The sequence below is a fragment of the Pongo pygmaeus genome, chromosome 8 (assembly GCF_028885625.2).
Source record: "Pongo pygmaeus isolate AG05252 chromosome 8, NHGRI_mPonPyg2-v2.0_pri, whole genome shotgun sequence".
NCBI classification, from domain to species: Eukaryota; Metazoa; Chordata; class Mammalia; order Primates; family Hominidae; genus Pongo; species Pongo pygmaeus.
Window position 1 is genome coordinate 45527900 of NC_072381.2, and position 25128 is coordinate 45553027.

General features: G+C 37.8%; 1 non-coding gene and 1 pseudogene across 1 annotated transcript; both read left to right on the forward strand.

The window, feature by feature from the left end:
• Positions 1–25128, forward strand: LOC129044995 (putative ankyrin repeat domain-containing protein 30B-like; annotated as a pseudogene).
• Positions 15408–15514, forward strand: LOC129006939 (U6 spliceosomal RNA). Its single transcript, XR_008492132.1, has one exon. It is a non-coding gene; the product is annotated as a U6 spliceosomal RNA (small nuclear RNA).

A 25128-nucleotide genomic window follows, 5' to 3' on the forward strand; every position in this document is an offset into this window, starting at 1 on the left:
TGGGGAAGGGCGAGTAGAGGGAGGCACGGGCTGTCTCTAGCAGGTGGCCGCAGCCATGGAGAGGCTCTCTGCCGCCGCTGTCAAGGGCGAGACGGGCCCGGAGCGCCCGAGCCCCTTCAGTCAGCTGGTCTACACCAACAGCGACTCTTACGAGATTCACCATGGGGATCTCAGGAAGATCCACAAAGCTGCCTCCCGGGGCCAAGCCTGGAAGCTGGAGAGGATGATGAAGAAGACGACAATGGACCTGAACAGAAGAGATGCGAGGAAGAGGTACCAGGCCCTGCCTGAGGTGGGGCTGCAGGAGGAGGAGGTGGCTGTGAGAAGATCGCCCCTTCAGAGCCGGGGCTGGGAGGCCTGGGGACGAGGGGAGCAGGTGGAGGAGTGGCGGGCGACGGGGCGGCCGTCCTGGGCTCCGAGGTCTAGGCCTTCTTCCCGGGCAGTTCCCCCAGGCCTGGGATGGGGGCGCCCTGCAGGGCGGAGGGCCCAGGCCACCTTAAAATCAACCCCAAACTTTAGCTGCTTTCTCCTTCACTCCCACTTCCTCTCACAGAGCACTGTGTAGAGAATTTTAAAGTGATTTAACTTACAAAATTAAGTACATACAGGGTTTTACTTTTAATGTACAGGTTTTAAAATATAGTGTTAGATACATTATGAAATGGTGCATAATGAAATAATTCCCATAATATATTAACTTCTTGGCTAAAAATTTTTTGGATAAAGTCCAGTATCCATTTCAATATCAATGAATGGCTATATAAATGTATTCTTTGCTGAGGGACCTTAGAAGGTAACTTTGAGGTGGGAAGATGGTTTATGTTTTCGAATTTAAGAAGACTCATTTTTCTCAAGATGCAAGTTCTTTATCAGTTTTACATAAACCTAATAAAGTTACCAACGTTTTAAAATTTTTTAAATTACACACGCTGTCTTTTACTATTGTGATGACATTTAAAAATTTTTGTAACGGGGTAGAAAAGGCTTGTCCTTCTAGATTTCAAAATGTGCTATTAATTTGCACAAAATGGGCCACGGCCAGGCGCGGTGGATCATGCCTGTAATCCCAGCACTTTGGGAGGCTGAGGTGGGTGGATCAGGAGGTCAGGAGATGGAGACCATCCTGGGTAACACTGTCTCTACTGAAAATACGAAAAATTAGCCGGGCGTGGTGGTGGGTGCCTGTAGTCCCAGCTACTAGGGAGGCTGAGGCAGGAGAATGGTGTGAACCCGGGAGGTGGAGCTTGGAGTGAGCCGAGATCGCACCACTGCACTCCAGCCTGGGTGACAGAGCGAGACTCTGTCTCAAAAAAGAAAAATAATAATAATAATAATAATAATAAATAAATAAATAAAATTTGGAAAAAAAAAAAAAAAAGGGTCGGGTGTGGTGGCTCACGCCTGTAGTCCCAGCACTTCGGGCGGCCGAGGTGGGTGGATCACCTGAGGTCAGGAGTTCAAGACTAGCCTGGCCAATATGGTGAAACCCCGACTCTACAAAAATACAAAAATTAGCCAGGCACAGTGTCGGGAGCCTGTAATCCCATCTACTTGGGAGACTGAGGAGGGAGAATCGCTTGAAACTGGGAGGCGGAGGTTGCAGTGAGCTGAGATTCTACCACTGCATTCCAGCCTGGGCGACAGAGTGAGACTCTGTCTCAAAAATAAATAAATCACAAATTGTTTGATAACAGCTGAAAAGACAGGTAAATGAATACAACAGAATAGAAAATCCAGAAACACCCAAATATCTAAGAATTTAGAACTTGGTAATGCTCACACTTTATACTAGTAGGGAAAGAATTAGTTTCATAGTGAAATGCCTGCTTTTTGGAGAAAACTAGGTTTTTATGCCACAAAGTAAATTTCTGACAGAATATAGATTAAAATTTTTTAATATACAAAATGATAAAAGCACCAGAAGAAAACATAAATGCCTATTTACACAGGTACATTTTTATGTTGACAACACCTAAGAAGCTCAGAAGCAAGCAGTCTGAAGGATATTTAAGCAAAACAAAATTAAATTAACCTGTAATGAGAAAAAATAAAAGGCAGCATACTTGTAAAATATTTACTACACATGTATGTGCGTGTGTGTATATATATTAGATTTAAAAATCGTCATTTTATAGATAATTCACTTAACTCAACAAAAAACTCTCTAATTTAAAATTGGGCAATTTAAATTAGAGATCTAAATTGCAGATCTAAAAATAGTACTTTGCCTGTAATTTAAAATTTGGCAAAGTATTTTCTTAAGATCTATAAGAGACCTATGCACACAGAAAACAATATTTAGTGTTCCTGGTTAGAGAAGGCATTTAAGTTAAAAGAGGAATCAAATACTGTTTTCTATCTACAAAGTTTGTGAGGATAAAGAGCAGTGATATTTATACTGCTGTTTAAAGTTTAAGTTGCAGATAACTTTTCAAATAGACAATTTGGTGGTAAGTACCATATTATTAGGAAGAATCCATATAATGGCTTTTATAAATACATTTCAGTGAATTTACAGCATGGGATATGTGACCACTGAAGGTAGAAATATATAGAGAAGTAGGTGACATTTGAAAATGTATTTTGGTGTATCAAGTGAGGGTAAAGTTCAGTTTGATTATACGTACACACAGACTACAGTCTTGTGTTATCTGAAATTGTGTATGAAATATGATAAAATTTGTTATTAGAGGGCAAGAATTTGTTATTTGTTATTTTTGGAAAGAGCAGGAATATAATTTTGCACCAATAAAAATAATTTCTCACTTACCATATTTTGATTATTATTTTTTGTGGATTAGTATATACTGTGAACTTTTAGCATCTTCAAAAGACAATCTTTTTACCTGTGCTTGTTGATTTACATATACATCTTATTAGGCACATATTTTTATTTTTATATAGATTTATTACATATATGTCAATAATTATAGGTTAATTAGTGTCGTTTTATTATTAAGAAAATAAAATAGAAAATATAAGTGCTTTATTTATAGCAGTTTTTTTAAGATATTGAACTTCCCAACTCTATTTATCCTTTTAATCAATTTATCACATGTAAGCTGAATGCCTATTATTTAGAATATACATTAACTCTGAAGATCCTTTCATCCTTAAAAACTTCACATTTACCTGCTCAGCCTTAGCAAAGTGAGAGATTTAAAGTTGGAGTACTAGGACTGAATCTCAGTTGAAGCTTTTCCTCTCATTTTTAAAACAAAAACACTTCTGAAGTGAGAAACTAGTAAAAGATAACTACCAACCACGATTTTGGAAATTTATAACAGCTTTAAATAGTAATATTAATCATTGGAAATACCTAATTTACATGCATTCTATAAATTTAAATATGAATTTACATACATTCTGCAAATCTTTTTTTTGTTTGTTTGTTTTTTCTTTTATTATTATTATTATTATTATTATTATTATTATTATTATTATACTTTAGGTTTTATGGTACATGTGCGCAATGTGCAGGTAAGTTACATATGTATACATGTGCCATGCTGGTGCGCTGCACCCACCAAATCATCATCTAGCATTAGGTATATCTCCCAGTGCTATCCCTCCCCCCTCCCCCCACCCCACAACAGTCCCCAGAGTGTGATGTTCCCCTTCCTGTGTCCATGTGTTCTCATTGTTCAATTCCCACCTATGAGTGAGAATATGCGGTGTTTGGTTTTTTGTTCTTGCGATAGTTTACTGAGAATGATGATTTCCAATTTCATCCATGTCCCTACAAATGACGTGAACTCATCATTTTTTATGGCTGCATAGTATTCCATGGTGTATATGTGCCACATTTTCTTAATCCAGTCTATCATTGTTGGACATTTGGGTTGGTTCCAAGTCTTTGCTATTGTGAATAATGCTGCAATAAACATACGTGTGCATGTGTCTTTATAGCAGCATGATTTATAGTCCTTTGGGTATATACCCAGTAATGGGATGGCTGGGTCGAATGGAATTTCTAGTTCTAGATCCCTGAGGAATCGCCACACTGACTTCCACAAGGGTTGAACTAGTTTACAGTCCCACCAACAGTGTAAAAGTGTTCCTATTTCTCCACATCCTCTCCAGCACCTGTTGTTTCCGGACTTTTTAATGATTGCCATTCTAACTGGTGTGAGATGGTATCTCATTGTGGTTTTGATTTGCATTTCTCTGATGGCCAGTGATGGTGAGCATTTTTTCATGTGTTTTTTGGCTGCATAAATGTCTTCTTTTGAGAAGTGTCTGTTCATGTCCTTCACCCACTTTTTGATGGGGTTGTTTGTTTTCTTCTTGTAAATTTGTTGGAGTTCATTGTAGATTCTGGATATTAGCCCTTGGTCAGATGAGTAGGTTGCGAAAATTTTCTCCCATTTTGTAGGTTGCCTGTTCACTCTGATGGTAATTTCCTTTGCTGTACAGAAGCTCTTGAGTTTAATTAGATCCCATTTGTCAATTTTGGCTTTTGTTGCCATTGCTTTTGGTGTTTTAGAAATGAAGTCCTTGCCCATGCCTATGTCCTGAATGGTAATGCCTAGGTTTTCTTCTAGGGTTTTTATGGTTTTAGGTCTAACATTTAAGTCTTTAATCCATCTTGAATTGATTTTTGTATAAGGTGTAAGGAAGGGATTCAGTTTCAGCTTTCTACATATGGCTAGCCAGTTTTCCCAGCACCATTTATTAAATAGGGAATCCTTTCCCCATTGCTTGTTTTTCTCAGGTTTGTCAAAGATCAGGTACTTGTAGATATGTGGCATTATTTCTGACGGCTCTGTTCTGTTCCATTGATCTATATCTCTGTTTTGGTACCACTGCCATGCTGTTTTGGTTACTGTAGCCTTGTAGTATAGTTTGAAGTCAGGTAGTGTGATGCCTCCAGCTTTGTTCTTTTGGCTTAGGATTGACTTGGCGATGCGGGCTCTTTTTTGGTTCCATATGAACTTTAAAGTAGTTTTTTCCAATTCTGTGAAGAAAGTCATTGGTAGCTTGATGGGGATGGCATTGAATCTGTAAATTACCTTGGGAAGGATGGTCATTTTCATGATATTGATTCTTCCTACCCATGAGCATGGAATGTTCTTCCATTTGTTTGTATCCTCTTTTATTTCCTTGAGCAGTGGTTTGTAGTTCTCCTCGAAGAGGTCCTTCACATGCCTTGTAAGTTGGATTCCTAGGTATTTTATTCTCTTTGAAGCAATTGTGAATGGGAGTTCACTCATGATTTGGCTCTCTGTTTGTCTGTTATTGATGTATAAGAATGCTTGTGATTTTTGCACATTGATTTTGTATCCTGAGACTTTGCTGAAGTTGCTTATCAGCTTAAGGAGATTTTGGGCTGAGACAATGGGGTTTTCTAGATATACTATCATGTCATCTGCAAACAGGGACAATTTGACTTCCTCTTTTCCTAATTGAATACCCTTGATTTCCTTCTCCTGCCTAATTGCCCTGGCCAGAACTTCCAACACTATGTTGAATAGAAGTGGTGAGAGAGGGCATCCCTGTCTTGTGCCAGTTTTCAAAGGGAATGCTTCCAGTTTTTGCCCATTCAGTATGATATTGGCTGTGGGTTTGTCATAAATAGCTCTTATTATTTTGAGATACATCCCATCAATACCTAATTTATTGAGAGTTTTTAGCATGAAGGGTTGTTGAATTTTGTCAAAGGCCTTTTCTGCATCTATTGAGATAATCATGTGGTTTTTGTCTTTCGTTCTGTTTATATGCTGGATTACATTTATTGATTTGCGTATATTGAACCAGCCTTGCATCCCAGGGATGAAGCCCACTTGATCATGGTGGATAAGCTTTTTGATGTGCTGCTGGATTCTGTTTGCCAGTATTTTATTGAGGATTTTTGCATCAATGTTCATCAAGGATATTGGTCTAAAATTCTCTTTTTTTGTTGTGTCTCTGCCAGGCTTTGGTATCAGGATGATGCTGGCCTCATAAAATGAGTTAGGGAGGATTCCCTCTTTTTCTATTGATTGGAATAGTTTCAGAAGGAATGGTATCAGCTCCTCGTTGTACCTCTGGTAGAATTCGGCTGTGATTCCATCTGGACCTGGACTTTTTTTGGTTGGTAAGCTATTGATTATTGCCACAATTTCAGCTCCTGTTATTGGTCTATTCAGAGATTCAACTTCTTCCTGGTTTAGTCTTGGGAGGGTGTATGTGTTGAGGAATTTATCCATTTCTTCTAGATTTTCTAGTTTATTTGCATAGAGGTGTTTGTAATGTTCTCTGATGGTAGTTTGTATTTCTGTGGGATCGGTGGTGATATCCCCTTTATCATTTTTTATTGCATCTATTTGATTCTTCTCTCTTTTTTTCTTTATTAATCTTGCTAGCGGTCTATCAATTTTGTTGATCCTTTCAAAAAACCAGCTCCTGGATTCATTTATTTTTTGAAGGGTTTTTTGTGTCTCTATTTCCTTCAGTTCTGCTCTGATTTTAGTTATTTCTTGCCTTCTGCTAGCTTTTGAATGTGTTTGCTCTTGCTTTTCTAGTTCTTTTAATTGTGATGTTAGGGTGTCAATTTTGGATCTTACCTGCTTTCTCTTGTGGGCATTTAGTGCTATAAATTTCCCTCTACACACTGCTTTGAATGCATCCCAGAGATTCTGGTATGTTGTGTCTTGGTTCTCGTTGGTTTCAAAGAACATCTTTATTTCTGCCTTCATTTCGTTGTGTACCCAGTAGTCATTCAGGAGCAGGTTGTTCAGTTTCCACGTAGTTGAGTGGTTTTGAGTGAGATTCTTAATCCTGAGTTCTAGCTTGATTGCACTGTGATCTGAGAGACAGTTTGTTACAATTTCTGTTCCTTTACATTTATTGAGGAGAGCTTTACTTCCAAGTATATGGTCAATTTTGGAATAGGTGTGGTGTGGTGCTGAAAAAAATGTATATTCTGTTGATTTGGGGTGGAGAGTTCTGTAGATGTCTATTAGGTCCGCTTGGTGCAGAGCTGAGTTCAATTCCTGGGTATCCTTGTTGACTTTCTGTCTCGTTGATCTGTCTAATGTTGATAGTGGGGTGTTAAAGTCTCCCATTATTAATGTGTGGGAGTCCAAGTCTCTTTGTAGGTCACTCAGGACTTGCTTTATGAATCTGGGTGCTCCTGTATTGGGTGCATATATATTTAGGATAGTTAGCTCTTCTTGTTGAATTAATCCCTTTACCATTATGTAATGGCCTTCTTTGTCTCTTTTGATCTTTGTTGGTTTAAAGTTTGTTTTATCAGAGACTAGGATTGCAACCCCTGCCTTTTTTTGTTTTCCATTTGCTTGGTAGATCTTCCTCCATCCTTTTATTTTGAGCCTATGTGTGTCTCTGCACGTGAGATGGGTTTCCTGAATACAGCACACTGATGGGTCTTGAGTCTTTATCCAGTTTGCCAGTCTGTGTCTTTTAATTGGAGCATTTAGTCCATTTACATTTAAAGTTAATATTGTTATGTGTGAATTTGATCCTGTCATTATGATGTTAGCTTGATATTTTGCTCGTTAGTTGATGCAGTCTCTTCCTAGTCTCGATGTTCTTTACATTTCGGTATGATTTTGCAGTGGCTGGTACCGGTTGTGCCTTTCCATGTTTAGCGCTTCCTTCAGGAGCTCTTTTAGGGCAGGCCTGGTGGTGACAAAATCTCTCAGCATTTGCTTGTCTGTAAAGTATTTTATTTCTCCTTCACTTATGTAGCTTAGTTTGGCAGGATATGAAATTCTGGATTGAAAATTCTTTTCTTTAAGAATGTTGAATATTGGCCCCCACTCTCTTCTGGCTTGTAGGGTTTCTGCCGAGAGATCCGCTGTTAGTCTGATGGGCTTCCCTTTGATGGTAACCCGACCTTTCTCTCTGGCTGCCCTTAACATTTTTTCCTTCATTTCAACTTTGGTGAATCTGACAATTATGTGTCTTGGAGTTGCTCTTCTCGAGGAGTATCTTTGTGGCATTCTCTGTATTTCCTGAATCTGAATGTTGGCCTGCCTTGCTAGATTGGGGAAGTTCTCCTGGATAATATCCTGCAGAGTGTTTTCCAACTTGTTTCCATTCTCCCCGTCACTTTCAGGTACACCAATCAGACGTAGATTTGGTCTTTTCACATAGTCCCACATTTCTTGGAGGCTTTGCTCGTTTCTTTTTATTCTTTTTTCTCTAAACTTCCCTTCTCGCTTCATTTCATTCATTTCATCTTCCAGGGCTGATACCCTTTCTTCCATTTGATAGCATCAGCTCCTGAGGCTTCTGCATTCTTCACGTAGTTCTCGAGCCTTGGTTTTCAGCTCCATCAGCTCCTTTAAGCACTTCTCTGTATTGGTTATTCTAGTTATACATTCTTCTAAATTTTTTTCAAAGTTTTCAACTTCTTTGCCTTTGGTTTGAATATCCTCCTGTAGCTCGGAGTAATTTGATTGTCTGAAGCCTTCTTCTCTCAGCTCGTCAAAGTCATTCTCCGTCCAGCTTTGTTCCGTTGCTGGTGAGGAACTGCGTTCCTTTGGAGGAGGAGAGGTACTCTGGTTTTTAGAGTTTCTAGTTTTTCTGCTCTGTTTTTTCCCCATCTTTGTGGTTTTATCTACTTTTGGTCTTTGATGATGGTGGTGTACAGATGGGTTTTTGGTGTGGATGTCCTTTCTGTTAGTTTTCCTTCTAACAGACAGAACCCTCAGCTGCAGGTCTGTTGGTGTACCTGGCCGGCCGTGTGAGGTGTCAGTCTGCCCCTGCTGGGGGGTGCCTCCCAGTTAGGCTGCTCGGGGGTCAGGGGTCAGGGACCCACTTGAGGAGGCAGTCAGCCCGTTCTCAGATCTCCAGCTGCGTGCTGGGAGAACCACTGCTCTCCTCACAGCTGTCAGACAGGGACATTTAAGTCTGCAGAGGTTACTGCTGTCTTTTTGTTTGTCTGTGTCCTGCCCCCAGAGGTGGAGCCTACAGAGGCAGGCAGGCCTCCTTGAGCTGTGGTGGGCTCCACCCAGTTCAAGCTTCCCGGCTGCTTTGTTTACCTAAGCGAGCCTGGGCAATGGCGGGCGCCCCTCCCCCAGCCTCGCTGCTGACTTGCTGTTTGATCTGAGACTGCTGTGCTAGGAATCAGTGAGACTCCGTGGTCGTAGGACCCTCTGAGCCAGGTGCGGGCTATACTCTCCTGGGGCCCCGTTTCCTAAGCCCATCGGAAAAGCACAGTATTCGGGTGGGAGTGGCCCGATTTTCCAGGTGCCGTCTATCACCCCTGGAAGGGGAACTCCCTGACCCCTTGCGCTTCCCGAGTGAGGCAATGCCTCGCCCCTGCTTCGGCTGGCGCACGGTGCGCTCACCCACTGACCTGCGCCCACTGTCTGGCACTCTCTAGTGAGATGAACACGGTACCTCAGATGGAAATGCAGAAATCACCCGTCATCTGAGTCACTCGCGCTGGGAGCTGTAGACCGGAGCTGTTCCTATTCGGCCATCTTGGCTCTCTGCAAATCTAAATATGGAATAAAATGAGCCATACCTACTTGAATCCCAAGTTTTCTTTGGCTTGAAGTTTTAAAAATATTAAAGAAATACTTTGTTTTAACATTTTGTTTTTATTTCAACTCTCCTTTTGTGTAGCACTCTTAAAAGCTAAAATTTCTTTAAATGTTAATCCTGTGACTAGGACTGCCATCATCCTGTTGTATATACCATATTCCACTTCATGGAAGGCACCGTGAATTGTGTGATGCCTCCTTATTTATGTACCAATAAAAGATTGTTTAAATTTCTGCAAAATATACTTGTAATAAATAATGACTTATAAGTGGCATTTCAATGTCAGAGATGTTAAAATATGAGAAATAGAGTATCTTAGAATTATTAAAATAGTTTTATCTCTAGCCTTTAAAACAATCCACAAAGTAGGCATAATTGTACCATTTTACTTAAAATGTTTTCTTTGTTAAGTAGTAGAAATAATTACAATATCTAACAATTACTGAGCTGTTAAATGTGCTAGGAATTCTTCAAAATACTTTGCACAGATTCTCATGAGGCATCACAGTGATGTCCTGTGAGATAACTGCTGTATTCATCTTCACTTTATTGATGAGAAAATTGAGGCACAGAAAGGTTAAGTGATAGCTAGGTGAAAGACTTTAAAGTAATATTCAAGCCCAAGTTGAATGGAATCCAAAGGCCAAACTCTTTCTATTCAAATAGGCCACTCTTTCATTAATGTAGTGAGTAATAAGAGCGAATGAATGTTGTACTTTCTTCAGGAGAATATTAAATATTTGTTCTGAAGGCAGAGAAAGAACATGGTATTTAATGTTGACAATTACATAAATCATTATATGTTTTGAAACAGTGGACTAAACTTTCCTAAAAAATCCTCTCACTCTCATAGGACTGCTCTACCCTGGGCCTGTGCCAATGGCCATGCAGAAGTAGTAACACTTCTGGTAGATAGAAAGTGCCAGCTTGACATCCTTGATGGTGAAAACAGGACACTTCTGATGAAGGTAAACGGTAGCCAGTTCTTTCAGCAGGAGATGGATTTGGTTTAAATACATAGAATAAAAATGAATTTATCTCATTGAAATATAACTAGTTTGTGAAACCTGTGGAATATTTATTTATATTTCCTATAATTTATAATTTACTTCTTTCTTGAATACTGACAGGCTCTGCAATGCCAGAGAGAGGCTTGTGCAAATATTCTCATAGATTCTGGTGCTGATCCAAATATTGTAGATGTGTATGGCAACACAGCTGTCCATTATGCTGTTTATAGTGAGAATTTGTCAGTGGTGGCAAAATTGCTGTCCTGTGGTGCAGACATCTAAGTGAAGAACAAGGTAGACATTAACCAATGTTATTTTCAAAATATTTGAAATCCATTTGTTTTAACATTAGCATATATAAATTGTTTTATATTTGGAAGCTCAAACATTCCCATTTTTCTATGAAAATAGTTTGACAAAACTTAATTGTCTAGGATTTTGCTTTAAATATTAATATTTTTACAAGAACTATTAGTATGGCTTTTCTGTGCATTTATGATAAATATTTGAATTTGCTAAAGGTAAAACTTTTTCAAATATTCTTTCCCACCCAAGTTTTTTTTTTTCTTTCCAGTTAGTGTAAAACTACAGGAAAGTAAAATTTGCCTGCATAAATTGAGTCAACATGTAAAATTTAGGAGACATGCAGAAATCTGGATTTCCTCTTAAAGGATTGAACCTGGTGTCTCTTGAGCCCATATGACTCTTTGGTATGCTATGAAGACATTCTAGCTTTACATAAAGCATACGTTTCCAGTTTGCCACTGTGCCCACCTAGTTATATCACTTACTCAACTTACCTCTTTTGCCTCTGTAAATATTTCAGTTATCAATTCCTCTCTCATAGTATATTTTGGTAAAGATTTTAAGTTACTGAAGGCAGTTTATAGGTGTTTATAATATAGAGTTTATATTTTACATTAATTCATTAACAATGGGGTTGTCTTCTAGAATTTAGAATATTTTTTAAACGATGATTTTTCTTTATATATACCATAAATAATCATCTTCTATTAGAAGGCCTTTAAACCTTTTTAGATTAATCATGGTTATGTTTGAATAGATTATGCATATTGCAGAGAATATTATATCTTTCTCCACAGAATTGTCCCTTAAAATTCAAGTGATTTAGTGGCTTCTATTTTGCTAATCCATATACATGAGTTAGAACTTTCATTAATAAGCCATTTTATTCATACTTCTGATATTTTGCCAAAAAATAGTATCAATTACAATAGAAACCAGAATAAAAATGGATTACTGCATTTTAAGAAGTAGATATGCATTAGGATCCTAGGAGTATCATTATAATTGGGAATAAACTTTTATACTGAATTTCTTTTCTTTTTTTTTTTTTTTTTTGAGATGGAGACTCGCTCTGTCGTCAGGATGGAGGGCAGTGGTGTGATCTCAGCTCACTGCAACCTCTGCCTCCCTGGTTCAAGCGATTCTCCTGCCTCAGCCTCCTGAGTAGCTGGGATGCAGGCGCATGCCACCACACCCAGCTAAATTTTTTGTATTTTTAGCAGAGATGGGGTTTCACCATGTTGACCAGGATGGTCTCGATCTCCTGACCTTGTGATCTGCCCACCTTGGCCTCTCAAAGTGCTGGAATTACAGGCATGAACCACCTTCTCTGGCCTTTTATACTGAATTTCTAATAGCTGAGATAAAATCCTATTGTCTGGTAATAGGATAAACCCCATGGACTATTTAATAATAAGCAATCAAAGTTTATTTGAAGTCAATCTCTTTTAATTTAGAGCCACTTCCTTAGTGACCCATTTAGAGCAGGAGTGCCTGACATTGGCATCTGGAATCTTGGGATCATTAATAGAAGAGAATCAATGAGTTTGTATCACCCAGAGGAAACCTCCATTTTTGGGGGGAAGCTTTCAAAACTGCATCTCTGAAATTCTAATTTGTCAAATGTTAATGTGTGCCACAAAAATATACTGTCAAATAAGGATTAGGTAAAGTTCATTTCTTGAATAATGAACATTTAATTCACAGTTTTATAAATAACATTTCTTGAACATAAATAATAGTGGAATCTCTTGGGGTACAGTGCTTCTGGTAAGGTAATTATTCTTTGGAATATAGTTGAAGAAACACTGTTCTAGAGGCAATAATTTAGATTACTAATTTAGTAAAAAACAAAGTATTTACTACTATGTCTTAGGGTTTAAGGATATAGAGATAAAAGATACAGCCCCTGCCCTCAAGAAGCTCTTGGTTTACATGGGAAACAATAAAATCACTACAATATAATGATTTTTGGAGATAACCAGAGTTAATGTGATGATGCAGAGGCTGAATGTTTACAAGAGAAGGTGCAGTGCATGGGAAAGCACAGAAAAGTGAAAAAGAAGGGATTGCTATTGATTTACTTTCTGTTGTTTAAGTTCATAGGATATTATATAAAATATTCAGTTCAGCTGAGAAATATGTAATTTCATGAATTATAAATTGTTTTTGCTGTTTTACAGGCTGGCCACACACCACTTTTACTGGCCATAAGGAAAAGAAGTGAGCAAATTGTGGAACTTTTACTGACAAAAAATGCAAATGCAAATGCAGTTGATAAGTTTAAATGGTACAGTAGTTTTTTTAATTAAAAAACACTTGAGTAGTGTGCTAGAGTAATAACACTCAAGTCAGAAATATTAAATTAATAACATTTACTTAAAATTATTAGATTATACAGAAAAATACCAACACAAATTATCAGTTGGGAAGAAAAGCAATTATTTGGACTGGTCAACATAAAGAACAGTATATAGTAGGACTTTCTTCTTTTATTACATTGACTGATTCTTATTTGTAATCTGATGCTTTTGGTTGCATTATCTTCTATTAGCTAAAGTGGTTCTATATTAGTTCTAAGAAGTATGAATTTTTAGTTTACTTTATAATTCAATGTTGAATGATTAACACCTTTATTGTATTTTTTTAACTTCTGTTTTTCATACACTTTTAAAAAATGCAATATTTGCTGGGCATAGTAGCTGTTGTCTGTTATCCCAGCACTTTAGGAGGCCAAGGTGGGTGGATCACTTGAGGCCAGGAATTCGAGACCAGCCTAGCCAACATGGTAAAACCCTATCTCTATGAAAAATATAAAAATTAGCCAAGCACGGTAGCACAAGCCTGTAGTCCCAGCTACTCTGGACAATATTATTCCTAATATTGTTTTAAGCCTTCAGATTGCTCTCACTTGTCTGACTTCTAGCTAATTTTGAAGTACAAAATATTATATCAGACTAAGGAGGAAATAGATAATTCTTCACTTAAAACTTTGCCTCTTTTAAATTAGTGAACAGAAGATATTTTCTTGCCCCTCAGTGGACTTTATGTTAGCCAATTCTACTATGCCATATCCCAGTGGGACATGAGTCTTTTTGCCCCTTCCTTTTAGCCTTGGTCGTGATTTACAAGGATAAACACTTGAGCACTCAAGATACTTAACGTTTGTTAATACATGCAAATTGTTAATTCTACACTGACAGGCACATATTAAATTGGTTCTGTTCCTAATGATGAAGTTATCTTTTTGTTATTTTAGCACAGCTCTCATGCTTGCCATATGTCACGGATCATCAGAAATAGTTGGCATGGTTCTTCAGCAAAATGTTGACATCTGTGCTGAAGATACGTGTGGAATGACTGCAGAATGTTATGCTGTTGCTTGTGGATTTAATCTGTAAGTGTTTACATTTAAAGGCTAGGTGAGATTTTATAGTTTGTTTCAGGTAGTTTTTGAATGACAGTGAGTTAGTTCACTTCTTCAGCCAGAAACTAGGCAAAAAGCTAGACTAGTTAGAAGGAGTAATGGCTCCAGGATTCTTTATGTTAGGGCTTTAGGGCCGCTAACGTTGTCTACTTGATTTGAAGTATAACCCCTATGCATGGGATAAACATAATGTCACAATTTTGGTTTTTCTAATTAGTTATTTGGGTCTCAAAATGTCCACTTTAAGCAGAAAACCTGATATTGTCCCCTGGGGGCTGTCTTCCATACCTTCATTCTTGAATTTTTTAAAAGAATCTGAACCTAAGTCCAAGGAAGACATTCGTTTTGTACAAATCAGAAGGATTAGGGGGGAAATGGTCATTCTTTTCATTTTGTTGTTTCCATTGATTCTGTTGCTGCATTGCTGCCATTGAAACTGCTTCTGCAGTCTGGTAATGATTGACCTTTGTGACCAGGTTGCCCTTACTAACACAGATCCCTCAGTCTTCATGGTGTAGACTTCGAAGTTATTACATGTTTTTAAAGTTCACGTACATATTCTCAGCCATTGTTTCCAAAGTACCAGCACCCCGCTGTGGCAGCTGGAACTTTTAGCTTTAGCCACACACATAGTGAGCAAATTGACCCTTCTCCTCACACTCAAAACCTGATGTGAAACCCACATCTTAGCCTGGACATGGCCTAGACATTCATGGTAAGTTATACTTTGAGTGGCTTTTTTCTATTTTCTCTAGCCAATATTAGTTGTGGTAGTTTGAAACTGTAAGTCAGGTTGAAATAATGTTACGGGAAGAAATTAGAGATCTATTTTGTCTTTGTTACCAGATCTATATCCCTCGCTCTTTAAATCCTGTGTAGCATCATTTTGTAGGTAGTGGAAGGTCTCATCTTATTCTGTAATGTCATCTTTCCCAAGTTGTAGTGGGTTCCAACTTGTGGTTGTCCCCTCAAGTGATTCTTTTTTCCTAAAAGTAAAAATCTCCCATGCTACTTACATCTCTACCTCGAGTTTTTAAAGTATTTTCCAATGCTGCATCACCATGAAGCCATTCAATAGACTTCACGAAATCTCAAGTAAGTTGGTAAGATTTAACAGAGCTAAGCATCCATCACTAATCAGTCTTCATGTATAAAAGTAAGGATTTGTGCTGGCTTCAGTGGTACATATAGTAAAATTGAAACAATGTTGAGAAGATCAGCATGGTCCCTGCACAAGGATGACACACAAATCTGTAAAGTGTTGCATATTTCTTACAGTCCCCAAAAGCACATTTTACTACTTTCTAACTAGCTCCAAGGAAATGATGTGAGTCAAAGCAAAATGGGTGACACCCAGTACTGCAATTGTGATTTTCATACAAAAAATTATTTATGTAAGGTGATCTATGAAATGAGATGTGGTAACACATAGGATCTTGTGTGCAATATTTTGTTAGTAGGGATCTCAGTAATGAGAAAATACCAACTTGCATCTTCTTTGTGGAACTTACAAAAAATAAAGGTAGGGTTTTGTCTTCCACAGCAGCTGGAAATGAACATAGTGACTAAGCATCATTCTAACAAAGATTTGTTGGTTCAGAATTTAAGGAGGTAGATAAAGAGTAGTAGTAGTCCAAGCCAGATACTGACATCTATTAGTTTTCTGCCCTTGGTGTGACTGATGAGCTCAGTAATAGAACATAATTAAGTTAACTGATTTAGTGATTTAATATATTTATAAATAAATTTCATTACAAAATATAAAATAGCTTAGATGCTCTGAATTACAAGCCACAAAGAATAGAACATCTAATATCCAAAAGTAGGAATTAATAACAGAAAATTGCAATATTTGAATATTATAACCTATGAAGAAACACATTTGTTTATTTTTTTTTTTGTAATTTATTTTTTGTAGAGACATGGTCTTCCTATGTTGCCCAGGCTGGTCTTGAACTTCTGGACTCAAGCAATCTTCCTGTCTCAACATCCCAAGGTGCTTTCATCACAAGCATGAGCCACTGCACCAGTTCAATATGTTGGGTTTTATTGGGACTTTTAAAATAGTTTCAGCAATAAGGTTCAAGAACAAATTATTTTTTTGCTTCACTATTTCTTTAAGCATTTTTAAAATGTTATCTTGTTAAATCTTTATAATAACCTAGTGAAATAAGGCCCTAAAATCCTCATTTTTAGAAGACATTGAATCTAAGAGAAGCAACTTATTCAAGTAAAAATACCTGTTGGTAGCCATGCTAGGACTTATTCTGAGTTAAGGACATTTTCCATATGTCAAGCTAACTCTGGTTAATTTATTGTTATACTGCCCTCAATTCATGAGTGTTTTATCTTTCTTTCTTCTTTAATTAGAAGCTTAATAAGTTCATAGAGCTTACAAACTTAAAGTCTATGGAAAAAGTGATGTTCTGATGTTAGCTCTAATATTGTCTAAAATACTCTAAGAACTTAATAAGTTTGGTAAATTTTTTATATCAATGTTAAAATAGTAATTTTATTTATTTCATTTTTATACATAGCATTCATCAACAACTTTTGGAATATAAACAAAAGATATCTAAAAATTCTCAAAATAGCAATCCAGGTAAGACCTCTGATAATAAACTACTCTTGGTGGTGCTACCATAAGATTATAGGAGTGTTGATCACAAAAGAGCTATTAAAAAAGCAATGTGTAAGTAGCATGTGTTTACATATATACCTATATGTAAGTGTTTGTATATATATACATAGCTTTGATTTAATTTTTTAGTTTATAATTCAGAATTCATTAAGAATTTAGTTTAGGTGGTTTATAATCTTAAAAATATTATCTGAAAAAATATTTGTTTAATTGTGGTCCCTAATATCCTGTATAATACTTTTGTATAAATAAGTAAAACAATTTTTAAGTTTATATATTGTATCTTTCCTCAACTCTCATAACAATTTATGCTTGTTATAAAATGTATAATCCTTGGTGTGATTGATGAGCTCAGTAATAGGGGATTATCAGCTTATCCAATTTAATGAATTAATATATTTATAAATAAATTTTATTACAAATTATAAAATAGCTTAGATGCCTTGAATTACAAGCCACAAATAGTAGAACATCTAATAATGAAAAGTAGGAATTAGTAACAGAAAACTGCAACATTTGAATATTATAAACCATAAAGGAACACAGTTTATTTATTTGTTTGTTTGTTTCTTTATTGTAGAGACATGGTCTCCTTAGTTGCCCAGGCTGGTCTTGAACTTCTGGGCTTTATTTAATTTTTACAATAAATTATTTGCATTTAGAAAATTAGAATTAATTACAGTTGAGTCTTGAGCAACATGAGAGTTAGGGTGCTGATACCCCCATGCAGCTGAAAATCTGCTTTATGTGAAAATCTGTTTATTTTGACTCCTCCAAAACTCTACTAATATTCTTTTTTTTTTGCCTTTTATTTATTTTTATTTATTATTATTTTTTATTATTATTATACTTTAGGTTTTAGGGTACAAGTGCGCAATGTGCAGGTTAGTTACATATGTATACGTGTGCCATGCTGGTGTGCTGCACCCACTAACTCGTCATCTAGCATTAGGTATATCTCCCAGTGCTATCCCTCCCCCCTCCCCCACCCCACAACAGTCTCCGAAGTGTGATGTTCCCCTTCCTGTGTCCATGTGTTCTCATTGTTCAATTCCCACCTATGAGTGAGAATATGCGGTGTTTGGTTTTTTGTTCTTGCGATAGTTTACTGAGAATGATGACTTCCAATTTCATCCATGTCCCTACAAAGGACATGAACTCATCATTTTTTATGGCTGCATAGTATTCCATGGTGTATATGTGCCACATTTTCTTAATCCAGTCTATCATTGTTGGACATTTGGGTTGGTTCCAAGTCTTTGCTATTGTGAATAATGCCGCAATAAACATACGTGTGCGTGTGTCTTTATAGCAGCATGACTTACAGTCCTTTGGGTATATACCCAGTAATGGGATGGCTGGGTCGAATGGAATTTCTAGTTCTAGATCCCTGAGGAATTGCCACACTGACTTCCACAATGGTTGAACTAGTTTACAGTCCCACCAACAGTGTAAAAGTGTTCCTATTTCTCCACATCCTCTCCAGCACCTGTTGTTTCCTGACTTTTTAATGATTGCCATTCTAACTGGTGTGAGATGGTATCTCATTGTGGTTTTGATTTACATTTCTCTGATGGCCAGTGATGGTGAGCATTTTTTCATGTGTTTTTTGGCTGCATAAATGTCTTCTTTTGAGAACTGTCTGTTCATGTCCTTTGCCCACTTTTTTGATGGGGTTGTTTGTTTTTTTCTTGTAAATTTGTTGGAGTTCATTGTAGATTCTGGATATTAGTCCTTTGTCAGATGAGTAGGTTATGAAAATTTTCTCCCATTTTGTAGGTTGCCTGTTCACTCTGATGGTAGTTTCTTTTGCTGTGCAGAAGCTCTTTAGTTTAATTAGATCCCGTTTGTCAATTTTGGCTTTTGTTGCCATTGCTTTTGGTGTTTTAGACATGAAATCCTTGCCCATGCCTATGTCCTGAATGGTAATGCCTAGGTTTTCTTCTAGGGTTTTTATGGTTTTATGTCTAACATTTAAGTCTTTAATCCATGTTGAATTGATTTTTGTGTAAGGTGTAAGGAAGGGACACAGTTTCAGCTTTCTACATATGGCTAGCCAGTTTTCCCAGCACCATTTATTAAATAGGGAATCCTTTCCCCATTGCTTGTTTTTGTCAGGTTTGTCAAAGATCAGATAGTTGTAGATATGTGGCATTATTTCTGAGGGCTCTGTTCTGTTCCATTGATCTATATCTCTATTTTGGTACCAGTACCATGCTGTTTTGATTACTGTAGCCTTGTAGTATAGTTTGAAGTCAGATAGGGTGATGCCTCCAACTTTGTTCTTTTGGCTTAGGATTGACTTGGAAATGTGGGCTCTTTTTTGGTTCCATATGAACTTTAAAGTAGTTTTTTCCAATTCTGTGAAGAAAGTCATTGGTAGCTTGATGGGGATGGCATTGAATCTATAAATTACCTTGGGCAGTATGCCCATTTTCATGATATTGATTCTTCCTACCCATGAGCATGGAATGTTCTTCCATTTGTTTGTATCCTCTTTTATTTCCTTGAGCAGTGGTTTGTAGTTCTCCTTGAAGAGGTCCTTCACATCCCTCCTATGCTGGATTCCTAGGTATTTTATTCTCTTTGAAGCAATTGTGAATGGGAGTTCACTCATGATTTGGCTCTCTGTTTGTCTGTTATTGGTGTATAAGAATGCTTGTGATTTTTGCACATTGATTTTGTATCCTGAGACTTTGCTGAATTTGCTTATCAGCTTAAGGAGATTTTGGGCTGAGATGATGGGGTTTTCTAGATATACAATCATGTCATCTGCAAACAGGGACAATTTGACTTCCTCTTTTCCTAATTGAATACCCTTGATTTCCTTCTCCTGCCTAATTGCCCTGGCCAGAACTTCCAACACTATGTTGAACAGAAGTGGTGAGAGATGGCATCCCTGTCTTGTGCCAGTTTTCAAAGGGAATGCTTCCAGTTTTTGGCCATTCAGTATGATATTGGCTGTGGGTTTGTCATAGATAGCTCTTATTATTTTGAGATACATCCCATCAATACCTAATTTATTGAGAGTTTTTAGCATGAAGGGTTGTTGAATTTTGTCAAAGGCCTTTTCTGCATCTATTGAGATAATCATGGGGTTTTTGTCTTTGGTTCTGTTTATATACTGGATTACATTTATTGATTTGCATATATTGAACCAGCCTTGCATCCCAGGGATGAAGCCCACTTGATCATGGTGGATAAGCTTTTAGATGTGCTGCTGGATTCTGTTTGCCAGTATTTTATTGAGCATTTTTGCGTCAATGTTCATCAAGGATATTGGTCTAAAATTCTCTTTTTTGGTTGTGTCTCTGCCCAGCTTTTGTATCAGGATGATGCTGGCCTCATAAAATGAGTTAGGGAGGATTCCCTCTTTTTCTATTGATTGGAATAGTTTCAGAAGGAATGGTACCAGTTCCTCCTTGTACCTCTGGTAGAATTCGGCTGTGAACCCGTCTGGTCCTGGACTTTTTTTGGTTGGTAAGCTATTGATTATTGCCACAATTTCAGCTCCTGTTATTGGTCTATTCAGAGATTCAACTTCTTCCTGGTTTAGTCTCGGGATGGTGTATGTGTTGAGGAATTTATCCATTTCTTCTAGATTTTCTAGTTTATTTGCGTAGAGGTGTTTGTAGTATTCTCTGATGGTAGTTTGTATTTCTGTGGGATCGGTGGTGATATCCCCTTTATCATTTTTTATTGCATCTATTTGATTCTTCACTCTTTTTTTCTTTATTAATCTTGCTAGCAGTCTATCAATTTTGTTGATGCTTTCAAAAAACCAGCTCCTGGATTCATTAATTTTTTGAAGGGTTTTTTGTGTCTCTATTTCCTTCAGTTCTGCTCTGATTTTAGTTATTTCTTGCCTTCTGCTAGCTTTTGAATGTGTTTGCTCTTGCTTTTCTAGTTCTTTTAATTGTGATGTTAGGGTGTCAATTTTGGATCTTACCTGCTTTCTCTTGTGGGCATTTAGTGCTATAAATTTCCCTCTACACACTGCTTTGAATGCATCCCAGAGATTCTGGTATGTTGTGTCTTGGTTCTCGTTGGTTTCAAAGAACATCTTTATTTCTGCCTTCATTTTGTTATGTACCCAGTAGTCATTCAGGAGCAGGTTGTTCAGTTTCCATGTAGTTGAGCGGTTTTGAGTGAGATTCTTAATCCTGAGTTCTAGCTTGATTGCACTGTGATCTGAGAGATAGTTTGTTATAATTTCTGTTCTTTTACATTTACTGAGGAGAGCTTTACTTCCAAGCATGTGGTCAATTTTGGAATAGTTGTGGTGTGGTGCTGAAAAAAATGTATATTCTGTTGATTTGGGGTGGAGAGTTCTGTAGATGTCTATTAGGTTGGCTTGGTGCAGAGCTGAAAAAACTCTACTAATATTCTACTGTTGACCTGGAACCTGAAAAAAGATGAAAGCATAAGCAGTCAATTAACCCATAGTTTCTATTTTATATGTACTATATACTGTATTCTTAGAATAAAGTGAGTTGGAGAAAAGAAACTGTTATAAAGAGGAAGAAATATATTCACTATTTATTAGATGGAAGTGAATTATTATACATAAACGACTTCATTCTCATTGCCTTCATGTTGAGTAGGCTGATAAGGAGTAGGCAGACGAGAGATTTGTCTTGCTATCTTGCAGTGGCAAAGGAAAAGAAAAATCTGTCTATTAGTGGGCTCTTAGAGTGAAAACCCTTATTCAACGATCAACTGTGTGACATAGTGACTTGTGTCACTAAAAAAGTAACTTATCTTTAGAATTTGGAACTCAATAATACTTTTCTTGCACCATAAATGAATGTGAATAAGAATTAACATAACTTAGCCAGGATGCATCAGTATCAATAGGGTATTATTTTTCAAAGATACCTACTGGGTGCAGAAGTCAGAAAAGCAGTTCTTTGTTGAGAAGCTCAGGTTATGTTACATAGTCTTGTACCAACAAGGTCTCATGATTATCAACTTCATTCTCTCTAAGTTGAAACCAAATAAGATATATTTACTTCATTAGAACAAAATGTGTTGTTCTATCTGCTGGATAATTAGTGTATTAATAGTAATTTTGTTACAACAAGATACTCTGTTCCTACTAGCCAAAATATTATCATTATGAATATTCAACTAGCTCAACTCTAGGCTCAACAAATTATAATAAAAGTGGAAAAAATTTTCCAAATAATAAAAGTGCTACTGTGATACCTAAATGTGACACAATACATTGTAAAATATGAACTGTATGAGCACATCTTTAATTTATTATATATTTATCAAAGGACTTCTATAAGTTAGATTTTGGAAGTTGCAGGAGACCAAGATGGAATATACATAGTCTGGGCCTTTAAGGTGCTCATAATACATTAGAGCTGTCTCTATTGAATTTCTGCATTTTTCCAACAGAATTTCCTAACTATGTTTTTTATTCCTTTATCTACTTGTCCATTTAACAAATAACTGTCAGGTGTCTTTAAGGTACTAGGCATCTTTTTTGTTATCATTGTCATTTTTTATTATTTACTACTTTATTAAGGTACTAAGCATTTTTCTTGTTATTATCATCTTTTTTATTATTTACTACTTTATTTAGTGCTTACTCTGTGCCAGAACCCCTTTGGGAGCTTGTAATTATCACTTAGTATGTCATTACCATATTCAGTATGTGTCAGATATTTTATATCCAACGTGAAGAATTAGAGCTTTAAAAAGTTTGGTAGTGTCCAGGAGCGGTGGCTTACTCCTGTAATCCTAGCACTTTGGAAGGCCAAGGTGGGTGGATTGCTTGAGCTCAGGAGTTTGGGACCACCCTGACTAACATGGTGAAATCAGATCTCTACTAAATACAAAAAATTAGCTGGGCCTGGGTGGCGTGCGTATGTAATCCCAGCTACATGGGAGGCTGAGGTAGAATTTCATGAACCCAGGAGGCGGAGGTTGCAGTGATCTGCTGAGATCGTGCCACTGCACTCCAGCCTGGGTGACAGAGCGAGACTCTTGTCTCAAAAAAAAAGAAAGAAAAAAAAAGGAGGAAACAAAAATTTGGTGGTATTTAAGGAAAGCAAGCTGAATGAGTAGAAGTTTTCCAGGTAAAGAGTCAGAAGGATGATATTTAGCAGAAGGAAAATTTAACCAGACTGTGTGTTTGGCAGAAGGAACATCTGAAGGAACAGGAGATGAGGCTGCATCCTTGGCAGAAAGAACACCTGACAAGGCTGAATGCTTGGTGAAAAGTACACCGACGGATAGGATATGGTGAATTCCTCTTCAAAGATTTTAGCCTGTAAACATACTTTAAAATTCAAGAGGGGGAAGATTAAGACAGTGAGTTCTGAGTTCCTCATCAAAGAACAAGTATGTCAGTATGTTCAGCTTCTCTGTTCTTTGTTCTCCGTTTTAAAGTTTAACTTCCTCGTTCTTTATGCCTCCTTGCCCCTAGTTTCATTAAACAACCCCCTTCTAGCCTCTAACACCTGCCTTTGTCTTTAGTCGTTCTTAGTCAGCTGCTCTGTCCTTAGTCATCCTTAGACACCTGCTCTGTAACTGTCTTTCCTGCTGAAACTACTCACCCTGCCACTCCAGCTCATACCCCTGCCCTCTTTGAAATAGCCAATCTGAATTAGCTTAGAGTGTGCAGTCCAACCCTATCCAATAGGGAAAAGACACAACAGTAGGGACTAGCTGCGTTAAGAATAAGAACCCTTTCTCCTCCCTTGTCCGGTGTGATCTTGCCATTACTCCACATGCAAGACCACTCTTCTATAGAAGTAAATTTGCCTTGCTGAAAAAACTTGTTGCTGGAGTGCTGACTCTTCTTTGAGGCACAGAAAATTTATTTTGCACGAATTTGGGGGCCCACCCAGCATTCCCATTCTCCTCTGGGGGAGGGTCCCGTCCTCTCCCGTGAGGAGGCACACCTCGCTGCCTCGTTGCAGTGGCCATAAAGGTAAGGAATCAAGACTCAACTGGTGCAATTAATAAACCCGGGCTCTCAGCAATGTGGAAAGAAACAGGCCAGCAACTTGGGGGAAAGGAACTTCACATAATGTGGCGACCAGGTAACTGTGCACAGACCGAGGTAAGAAATATCGTAGGGGTGACAAAGTATTTCCTTGGTGGTCGGGATATTCTGGAGGTTGAAAGTGTGTGTGAATGATCACAAGCACTACTGCTTGCGGTGCTGTTTGTGTGGATGATACTAAGCATTATTGCTGTGAGGAGTGAGTGGGTCCTATCTGCGGTTTTTTATTTGAATAAAAAACCTTTGAAGAGGAATTCACTGTATCCTTATAGGGCTCAGGGCAGATCCTGATATGGGGTTTATACCATGATGCCAATGGTTAGAGGGACCTAAAATTCCTGGGCGAGAAGCAGCCAGAGTGGATGAAGTGAAAGAAGCGTGCAAGGAGCCTCCAGCAGATGGGGCTAAAGGATAGGGAAGAAATCTCTAGCATGCGGGATTGAGCCTAACCAGGACCTAACATGGGAAAAGCCCCAAGAAGACATGGAGCAAAAAAGAAGAGGATAGTAACAAAGACATGCCCCCTGATAGTCCCCTGGGTCTCATGTTAAAATATTGGAAGGATAATGAGAGGACTAAACCTAAGAAAAAGCATTAGATGATAAAATACTGCTGTTTCATTTGGACACAAGGTCCCATTTTCAAACCCTCAATCTTCTGGCCAAAGTTTGGGTCAAATGAGGATGTAATGTGTCAACTTCTAATTCAATATGTTAATGATAAAAATCTGCTTTCTCAAGAACTAGACTATGCTCTTTGTTGGAGACAGGGACCAGTCCTTATTCCCTTAAAGACAAGTAGGGAAGAAGCCGATCCAGCATCTCAAATTGAAAAGTCAGACGAACTGACTCCCACACCTAAAGCCAGCACATGAGATCCCGTATACCATTTTGCCCTACTCAGTGCCTCTGACCCTTCCCCTCGGGCAGTGGCTGCCACCCCAGATCCTACGCCAGATCCTTCTCCTGCTCACGCTGTTCCTCCTCCTTACAACTCTAATTCTTGGGAGTTATCATCCCATGAGACTGTTCCCTTTCAGCCTAAATACCTCTCCCTAAAGGGACTCCAGCATGAGGTACAGCAATGTAAAAAGGACATTCAGAACTTCCCTTTTCCCTCTGCACCTAAGGAGTCAGCCCCAACTCTCTTCCCCTTAAAAGACATGCCACAAGGAGGAGGAGCCATTGTATTTGTGAATGCTCCCTTGACCAGTTCAGAAGTTTGA